This window comes from Prunus mume, linkage group LG6, assembly GCF_029339155.1.
Source record: "Prunus mume cultivar Tortuosa linkage group LG6, ASM2933915v1, whole genome shotgun sequence".
NCBI classification, from domain to species: domain Eukaryota; kingdom Viridiplantae; phylum Streptophyta; class Magnoliopsida; order Rosales; family Rosaceae; genus Prunus; species Prunus mume.
In genome coordinates this window covers 20,505,388-20,516,205 of record NC_142703.1, presented here as the reverse complement: position 1 = coordinate 20,516,205, position 10,818 = coordinate 20,505,388, and the positions used below count along the sequence as shown (strand labels likewise).

Genomic DNA, 10,818 nt, shown 5'->3' with positions numbered 1-10,818 from the left:
TCCCTCATTTGACAACAATGATACTGCTACACCCCAACCCTGACCATGCTCTTTGGCTTCAACAGTATCAACTTGAGGTGAGTTACATCACTACCACTCTCTTCGAATATGTACTCATAGTGTGTTTTGAGTCCTCCAACTCATGGACATGCAGAAATGCTCTCAATCTATTGATCAATACAATCGTCACACCAAACTCCTTGTCGACTCTCTTATTGCGATTGATGAGCTCATCTTCAGTAAAAACCTTGTCATTGTTGTACTATATGGTTTAGGCCCCGACTACAAAATGATGTAATGACCATTTTAAATTTTCTTCCTCTTCTTGAGTTTATTGACTTGCATGTTCATTTTCTTACCTATGAGGTTCAAAACCCCAGCATTTACAATCTCTCCTCAATTCCTTCCATCGCTTTCATGGCTGTCCAATCTCCCAACACTTCCCAAAAACATGGTGGTCTTTCTCACCGGAGCTCTAGAAGTTGTCTTAGTTGCGGTCGTGGTAGTCTTATTTTTGGTGGTCGTGGCTATATCCAATCGATGTAGCAGCCACAACACTACTGCAACACTTCCATAAGCTCTGCATGTTGTTGGCCGCAATAGGTGTTTGACCCACAGTGTGTAAACTTCTTTTCTAGACTTGTACACGAGGGCTTATTTTGAGAGCAGACACTAAGAGAATTATGTGCCTTTATATATATATACTATGAGTAGCCATGAATGATGCACCTTGAGGATCATTGACACCATTCATTGACATTTTTTCTTGAGCATCTCTATTGATGTAGGCAAACTTACTTGCGCGGTCCAATTTCAGATCTTTTTGCATTATTAATTTTGTTTAAGAGGTTTCTGTATGAATTTTGTTTTGGAGGTTTCTAAATAATTCTACTCAATGTTGGGTACATCTTTGTTTGTCTTGCATTACTTTCTCACTCAGCCTCCAGCTTGTGAATAGTCATTCATCATTTTTCAAAAAATTGCAATTCTACAGTAAGAGAGAAATGGAAGCGAAAGCTTGAAAGATTTTAATTTTGATAAGTTTGGGTACATCTCTCCCTATATCCTCCACCATTACCTATGATTCATCACAATCCTCTCTCTCTCTCTCTCTCTCTCTCTCTCTCTCTCTCTCTCTCTCTCATAACCCCTCTCTTATTTTCCATCAAAACCACAAAACCCTAGCTGTCCAAAATCTTTTATAATGTCTTCCTCCCAACCTAGTCCTAATTCCTCTAACTTACAAAAACCAACTACCTCATTTGGCTTCGGTAAGTAAAACCCCTTGCTAACTCAATCTATTGATCACAACCATCGTAACACTAAACCCTTTGCTAACTCTCTTGCGATAGATGAACCCATCCTCAGCCAAGACCTTGTCATTATTGTACTCCGCGGTTTGGGCCCCGACTACAAAATGCTAGTCTTCTTCAGTTTAATGAGTTTAATGAGCTGCGTGCCCGTTTTCTTCCCTATGAGGTTCTAATCTTCAGAATTGATAATGCGTCCTCAAGTCCCTCCACCATTCTAATGGATGCCTAATCTCCCCACTTTTCCCAACAATGTGGTGGTTTTCCTCACCTAAGTTCTGGTCGTGACTCTCTGTTACTCAAATCATTACTAGATCTGTTAAATGATGGAAAGCTTGGACATATATATATATATATATATATATTTGCTGATATGGACTGGACAAAAAAGTAATAAAATATTATTTTCCTATGAAATAATTTTAACAAACTAAGATCAAATATGTGACATAACATAAAAACAAAACAAACAAAAACCCACCTCCCACTCTCTTATGCCTCCACCACTACCACTCTCTCTGTCTTCATCTTTCTCTGTCTCCTCCACACCAAAACTCTCAACCCACAATCTCTCCTATGGCTCCTAACTTTATGTGATGTTATTCTAATCATTTTGCTAAAAACTGGATATTCTATTGATTACTACTCCAATCAATAGATGCAGTATGTTGAATCCTTAAAAAATATAGTCTTTTGTTGTTCTAGCTAACTGCCAAAAATGATGGCACTAGAATTTTTTGTCAAACACAATAATTGTGGGAGCATATCGGCAACCAATAAAAAGATGACACATGGAAAAAGGAATATTCCTTGGGTAAACTAATTTATCTAATTAAATATTTAATTAGGGGATTATCTTTGATTTATGATAGGAATATCTCATTCAATCAAGGATTTGATTTCTAGCAAATCTCTTTGATTAATTCCTATCATCTTTTTTTGGTAACAATAATCCTAATTAAATAGAGATTAATTTTCAAACCCTAGCAAGCAAGGAGTCTATAAATAGATGGCTACATAAAATATTTGAGGTAATGCTAAACCCCTAGAGAAATCACTCACTCACTCACTCACTCACTATCTCTCTCTTTCTCTCTCTCTCTCTTGCCGCCCTTCTCATTTATCTCTCGCCTCCCCTCTCATCTCTTTCTCCTCACATAGCTACGCCCCACCACACATAGCTAATGCCCCCTGGCTTTCCCCGTCAGAGAAAACTCTGACCTTTTTGTTATCTCCCTATCTTTCTCAACATCATTTAACTGACTTAGGCATCAGAGGGCCTTTAGCCAACACCCATCGGTTGTGGTCCGTTGACCTAGATTTGTTTTATAGGAATCAAGGAAAAAGAAAGAGAAGGAAGCTCAAAGGGTGGAAGAATCACATGCGAATATTCTCCCGTGAGAATTTTGTTTAAACATTTTAGTGCTTTCATTTATAGCAACAAAATATACTCAAAGTGTTGCTCTCAAATTAAAGGAATCTGCTTCCTTCCATAAATCACTCAACCAAAGCCTTCCAAACAACCATCGCTGGACGCAAGCGCACAAGAAGCAAGACCTCCATGACCACTCAATCCGCGAAGAGTCCGAGTTGTCACGACAGTGCGACGACGAGCCAGCTGTTGCATTCAACTATTGAGACCGTGGTTGCCATTGTTGCCGCCTTCATAGCTCCACCTCTCGCCCATCACCGAGACCATCGCTCCAGGCGAACTGCAGAGCCTCCTCGCCATCCAGCAGCAAGGGTGGTCCAGCAATCAGCTCTACCTTGCTTTCATATATCCCCACAGTTGAAACAACAATTCCACCTCATGGCTCCGCTTCTGGAACCAACCTGCATCCAATGGCCTCACAGCTGGATTCGCTAGTCATGACCATTTTGGTGCTGCCGCCAATTTTGGCTCTCTTGTGGAACAACTGCATCCATTCCCTCCTTTGTCATTTCACGCCTGACGTATGCTCCCATGCACACCTCCAATGAAACCCTAGTCCGCAAGTAATTGGGCTCCACACAATTCTTTCCTCTTGATCCACTCAGTCAAGCAAACCTCAGTCTTAGAGTTGACCAGCTGACTCAAATAGTAAACGACCAAAACAACTTGGTCAGATAGCTCTTCAGGCAGATTGACTTGGTTTGAGACATTGACCTTGGATCCAATGGTGAAGATAGAATGATGGACGAACTCACCGGCAGGTAGTTTGAGAGGTCCCAAGTAGGTCGAGCATGAACCAGCTAGCGATAAGGAGGACAAGAACGATCTGCCCAGCATCCTGACATGTCACAAGCATACCCAAGTTCTAGCCCAAATAGAGCAAATCTTCTTTTAAGGCTAGGTCCGAGGATCAATGTGCACGAGAGGTTGGGCCCATGATCCAATGTTTATGCCCATTTGGGCCCGTAGAGAAGCATTCATGCGAGATTATTCTCCCAATGAGATATCCTTATGATCCTCCTCATGAGATATGAGTAGGAAGAGGCTCACCAGCCCAATTTGAAACAGTCAATTCACGGCGAGAAGCCACAGGGAATCCCTTGCAAGCTCAGTCCACCAATAGGCCGTGGAGGCAAAATAACTGAGGAGATCAACCCCCAAGAGTCAATAAAGAGGTCAATTAGCGACCCTTGAGTCATAGGAGACACCGACGTAAGCTACAAGCCTTGTGAGTAGAAGACATCGAGAAGCTCATGAATGATCGACTTTGAGACTTGAAGGTTGGAGGAGACTTGGAGGATGCCCTGCGCAAGGAGGTTGACCAAGTAAACTCATTTCCTTTTGCTAATGAGATCAAGCAGGCGGCCTGCCAAGGGGATTCACAACGCCATATTTCATGCCATTCAAAAAGGATTTTGATCCCGAGAACCATATGAACCATTTCAAAAGTGTCATAATTCTGTATAAGTCTAAGGATCCGCTGATGTTCATGGTATTTGCAATGACCTTGTAAGGAGCAACTCAAGACTGGTTTCATACCTTACCATTTGGGTTAATCAACAGCTTTAGAGAACTAGCACTCGTATTCATAAATGAGTACACCTTCTACCATATGATTAAGAAGCAGACTGACCACATATTCAACTTGTGCAAAAAGCATGAGAAGTCTCTTTTTGACTACATTAAGAGATTCAAGGCGGAAAAAGCTAACATTGTGGGATGCTATGATCAGATCACATCCTCTGCTTTCAATAAGGGCTTGCCAGCCTAACACGACCTATACCGCTGAGCTGAACATCGCTCCCAGCTAGACTCTGCAGGGTCTTCAAGACCGGGGAACGCTATGCACTCTGGAAGGATGACCACATAGCCGCCAAAAAGTATGCCAAGCAAGTCAATCAGCCACCCAGGGAAGTAGGTCAGAGGGGTGATATAGCTAGTAGTAGGAACAATAAGGGAAAACGTAAGTCGCAACCTCAAGAGAGTGCCTTAGCATATGAAAGATACACTAAGTTGTCCATGCTGATACATCAAATCTTGGCCCAAGTGAGCGACAAGCCCTGGCTGAAGAGACCGCTACCCTTGAAAGGAGATCAAACTAAAATGGATACTAGCATGGGACGCATGAGCATTATACAAATTTTACTTTGCATGGAAAAAATACCACAAGGAGTTGGTCAAATATTGTCATTGCACAAAGTTCATGGCAAAGAAGGCTATCCAACAGATCAAGGATCGCGATGCAACCAAGGAACCTCCCCATAAAGTCATAAGGATTAACATAATCTTGGTAGACTCCGAAGAGTTCAGGCTGACCAGTAAGGAAAAAAAAGAGGAAGATTAAGCAGGCAACTGTGATCTCCTAGGTCTTAACCAGTTACCCAGCAATAGAAGACGATCCGATGATCGGCTTCCAAAAAAAATACTTGGTCGAGCTTGATCTGCTACACAATGACGCCCTCGTCGTTAACATCCATGTTGCACAGGTGTGATCTGTTGACTTCATATGGACGAGGGCGTAATAAGCTAACATCTTTCAGCTTTCTGTTGTCTAGTAGTTAAGCATGGAGACCAAGATCAACAAGTCAGCTAGGTCACAAACCGGCTTTAATAGGGCAACCACAGTCACCGTGAGGATAATATAGCTTAATGTCTATTCTCCACTGGTGATCAACTCACAGACATTCATGATTATTGACGAAGTCTTCCCTTACAATGACATCTTAGGAGGCCATGGATTGGCAAGATCAACGATATCACTTCCACTACCTAATTCCTAGAGGTGGTGTCGGGCATATCAACGGCGATTAGTTGATGGTGAGAAGATGCTCAACCCAAGGGTTGAAGAAAAGTAAGCAAGCCTAATTCATACCGATAAGTCAGACATAATAAGCAAGGGAGGAAGCGAATCTCGTTCCTGATAGTCAAGCAGACCAGAAAATAAATGGAATAACCATCTCCCAAAAACAATCAAAGAGTCCGGACCAAGAGGAGGGAATCCGTCCAGAAGTCTCTTCTGAAGAAGAATGGAGGCCCGAAGAGGACGTTGAGCTAGTACTCCTTGATCTTGACAAGCCAAAAAGAAAAATGCTGATCGGCTCACGCTAAAGCCTAGAATAGAAGATAAAGCTGACCACTTTCCTCCATAACAACAAAGACATGTTTGCATGGTCACCATCTGACATGTCTAGATGTGTCTTTCAACCCAAGTCACGAAGTACTATATAATGTACCAAAAGTGTATCAACCTCTTTCAGTGAAGCCTTATCTCAGTTCAATCTTTTCTCCAATCATAACTATCATTTGGATAATATGGATACCAAAGCCAAGCAATCTCACATTTTTCTCTTCCCTTATATGGCACCTGGCCACATGATACCAACCATAGCCATGGCCAAACTATTTGCTTCAAGAGGCATCAAAACAATCATAATTTCTACTCCTCAAAATGTTGCCTTCTTCTCCAAAACAATTGAAAGAATCAAGGATTCGGGCTCTGAGATCGAAGTTCTTCTTCTCAAATTCCCTTCTGTAGAGGTTGGATTGCCAGAAGGCTGTGAGTGTGGTCACATGGTTGAAACACTGGAAGAGCTCCAAAAGTTCTTGAAGGCCACCTCCTTACTTGATCAACAACTTGAAAAGCTCCTTGAAGAACACCAACCTAACTGCCTTGTGGCTGATAATTGCTTTCATGGACAACTGATCTTGCTACCAAATTTGGAAATCCAAGGCTTTTTTTCCATGGAATAAATTTCATCTCTTTATGTATTTCACAGCATTTGATCAAGACATTAGTGAAGTCTGATTTTGAGCCTCTAGTAGTTCCTGATTTACCAGATGAGATCAAGCTTGCAGGAACCCAGATACCAAATTTCCTCAAACAAGAAACCGAGTTGAGAAATTTTTAGAATCGACTGCATAAACAGAGAGGAGGAGTTATGAGGTGGTTGTTAACAGCTTCTATGAGCATGAGCCAGCCTATGCTGACCATTATAGGAAGTTCTTGGGAATCAAGGCTTGGCATATTGGTCCCACATTTTTATGCAATAAGGACACTTATGCCTTCCTAGATGAACATGAATGTTTGAAGTGGCTAAATTCCAAGACACCCAATTCAGTAGTTTATGTGAGCTTTGGAAGTGTGATCAAATTTGATGACGCTCAGCTCCTTGAAATTGCATTGGGTCTTGAGGCTTCTGGGCAGCAGTTCATTTGGGTTGTCAAGAAAGAAAAGAGTGATGAAGAAAATAAAGAGGACTGGTTGCCTGAAGGGTTTGAGAAGAGAGTGGAAGGCAGAGGACTTGTTATAAGAGGGTGGGCTCCACAGGTGCCAATTCTTGAACACCAAGCAGTTGAAGGCTTTGTGACTTATTGTGGATGTAACTCTGATTGAAGCAAAGTGTCTGCTGGGTGCCATAGCTTTTTCTGATCAGTTTTATAACGAAAAGTTGGTGACCCAAATACTTGGGATTGGGATAAAGATTTGGAGGGGAAAAAGTAAGGAAGAGAAACATAGAAAAGGTAGTGACACAGATTATGGTGGGGGAGAAAGCAGAGGAAATGATAAGCAGAGCCAAAAGGCTTGAGGAAATGGGTTTTTGTAAGTTTTGGTATCCGATTGTGGCGTCTTTAAAGTTCATGTATGAATTTGTAACGACCCCTATAGTTTGGGGAGATTTATATGGTTGATCCCAATTTAAATAAAGGTAACATGGTGGCCAAATGAATGTGATTTAGCATGATGTCACATTATGGTAAGCGAACAATTGATGGCTGTGATATTAGTTTAAATGAAGATGATTTAGCATGATGGTTGGTGGACAGGCGGTGGTGCCTACCTAAACTAAAGTTGGCATACACGTAAATGTTAGTCCCATAATTTTTTTTGAGTAATTTTCACTTTACTACGGTAAAGTGTACTGACTTTTGGAGTTCGATACATCAAATTTTTTTTTTCATCTCAGTCGCATACATAATATTTATTTTCATACCAATTTAATATGTCCATCAATGCCTCCGTTAAAACGTTGATGTGGTAATCAATGAATCCACATAAACACATATTGTGACATGTGGACTAGAAAAGAAAAAAAAGAAAATAGTTTAATTAAAATAACATTAAAATATCTTTGCTTTTTATTTTTATACCTCAACCATATCATGTTGTATCTTGAATTGTGTGCAAATCAGAAACAATAATGGATGTTGAACTGTTTGCAAAAACGTAATAAAATACCAAAGGATCATATTAAATGTATTTTACAATCCAACGATTCTTTTTGGATAAAATTATATCTTCTCCAAATTTAAATATTTTTAGGTCTATTTGTTTGAAAAAAATAAAAATAAACCTAACACATACAAAATTAATTTTATAAAGTTAACACAAAATAAAAATTTAACACAAAAACGAATTAAGACAAAAAAATCAATTATACATCTTTAGAATTACATCTTCCCCAATGAAGCAAAAACCACATTTACAACCCTCGGAGGTGTAAAAGGGATGTAAAAATGGCTTTACAAGCCTTGAAAATACTCCCCCACTGTAGATGCTCTTATCCGACTACACATTCTCCCTCATCTCTCCCTCATCTCTTTACCTCCCTAAACCAAGATGGTGATCAACATGGTTTCAATTTTTCATGACCTTACAGATCTCGATAACTTAAGGGCATTTCAACATACCCAAAATCTAGGCAGGTCCTTGAAATACCTAAAATCCTTCTTAAGCGTGGTAGTGTTCCTTTTTGGACTTGCTACTGCCACGTACGCCACGGAGGTTGCAGATGAGCTTGAGTGTGGTCGGCATGCTGTGGGCCCAAGCCAGGGAAAGTTGCTTGTTGTCATAGTCGGCCAGGGTGTTGGGCACCAAGTGAAAGAAGAAATTGAGGCAGGGGTTGTTGGTGGAGAGAAGGTGGTGGAATTATTCTCGGTCAAGCCCATCAGGAGTTTGTTGGCCATCGCTATGTCATTGAAATTTGAGACAATGAGGTCGACAAAGGGGTCGCCGGTAACGGTCTTGGGTTGGGATCCGGTACGGGTTGAGATTGGAGGAGTGGGGTATGGGTAGGTTTCCTGAGCTCTGGAGGACCGAGAAGACTAGGAGCAGCCATTGTTGCGAGGTGTGAGAAATTGTGATCAAGTAAGCATGGTAGTAATGGGTTTGTTGGTAATGTTCAACTTGGGTTCTAATCAGTTAATGAGTTTTCAATATTTGGATAATAATGGGTTTGTGGTTAAGATTACAAGGGAGGCTTGAGAATGGTGGCTATAGCTCTGCCTTTCTTCACATAGGGAAGAGAGAAAGATGAGGGGATGGGCGGTAAGGAGAGGGAGTGTGTGGGCAGCATCGATGATAGGGTAGAAGTGAGTGGCGGTCATGAGCGGGTAGGGTAAGGGTTGGTGGCGTTAAGAATATGGTGGGGTGTTGAGCTTGGGGAGGAAGATGAGTTGGAGATGGATTTTTATTTATTTTAGGCTTCTTTACTGTAATGCCCCCTGAAATTTCGGTCAAATCTCACTTTAAACCCCCCACCCCCCTAAAGTTAAAGTGACCTACTTTCATCCCTTAACCGAGGTTTGGTGATCCACTTTGTCCCCTATCGTTAACTCCATCCAAAACTCTGTTAAATTTGATGATGTGGCATGAGTGTTTTTGTAATTTTATACACATGAATCATTACACAATTGAGTAGGTGACATGGCAAGTTGAGCCCACCTCCACATAGATAAATATATAATTAAATATTCTTATAATTAAAAATAACAAAATTAAAAAATATACATATATATTCTAATAATTAAAAACTGTACCCAACACCCAATCACTCCCCCAGTCACCACAATCCTCGCCAACCCATCCCTCCATCATCATTTGATCTCAAATCTCTCTGCCAAGGAGAAGCAAAGCAAAAGCAAAACAAAATTACAGTAGAGATCAGTTCCCAAGCCACCCCCTATCTTTTCCTCTCTCTCCATGTCTCTTTCTTTGTTTCTTCAAACCCCCCAACCAGGTCGATATTTTAATTTAAAATCAAATACCCACTGCGTTTCTCCCATCCCCACCCATCACCATCAACGATACCCACTGCACCACCTAACAACCCCATGGCCGCCAGCGAACTCGTTTGAATTTGTTTCGCAAACTGGGTTTATGCATTTACATTGTCTTCTGTGTGCGAAACGGGGAGAGAGAGAGAGAGAGAGAGAGAGAGAGAGAGAGAGATAGCCTAAAGGATGAGATAGGGAAGGGGGAATTAGAATGGGGTCGGGAGGATGAGATGGCCTAGGTTTTTTTTTTTGGTTTTTTTTGGTTACTTTTTCTAATATTTTGGTTATTTTATTATTTTATATATTTTGATTTTAAAATTTTTAATTAATTTAAACAATGAAGAATTTTTAATTAAGTTCTAAATCCATGTGGTATCCACCTCACCCACTCAATTAGTTTAATGATTCATGTGTATAAAATTACAAAAACACCCTTGCCAAGTCATCAAATTTAGCAAAATTTCATATAGAGTTGACGGCAGGGGGCAAAGTGGGTCACCAAACTTCGGTCAAGGGATGAAAACGGGCCACTTTAACTTTAGGGAGGTAAAGTAAGATTTGACTGAAGTTTCAAGAGGCACTATAGTAAATAAGCCTATATTTTATTAAACTTTTCTTTTTCATATTTATTTAATTAATAATGTTGTTCTATTTATTTAGTCTGGGCCCATTTAGGTTATTGAGAAGATATGGTGGGTCACAGTACCGTCACATCAGCGGTTTAACAGAGGGATTGACTAAGCACTGATGACGTATTAGATTGGTGTGAAAATAAATATTATGTATGCGACTGAGACAAAAAAAAAAATTGATGTATTGAACTCTAAAAGTCGGTAAATTTTACTGTAGTAAAGTGAAAATTACCCTTTTTTTTAAAGGATCTCTTCTGTTGAGATGTGTGATAATATACTAAATTCAAACACACTACATGAATGCTAGGACTCAAAACCATGACCTTACCTGATGAACAATTACTTCAGTCCACTTCACTAGTTGGCCTATAGTATGAGCTTACACATTGAC

General features: G+C 40.4%; 1 pseudogene; it reads left to right on the top strand.

Annotated features, from left to right (window-relative positions):
- Positions 1–6,054: 6,054 nt before the first annotated feature.
- Positions 6,055–8,815, top strand: LOC103335891 (UDP-glucose flavonoid 3-O-glucosyltransferase 7 pseudogene; annotated as a pseudogene).
- Positions 8,816–10,818: the final 2,003 nt, after the last annotated feature.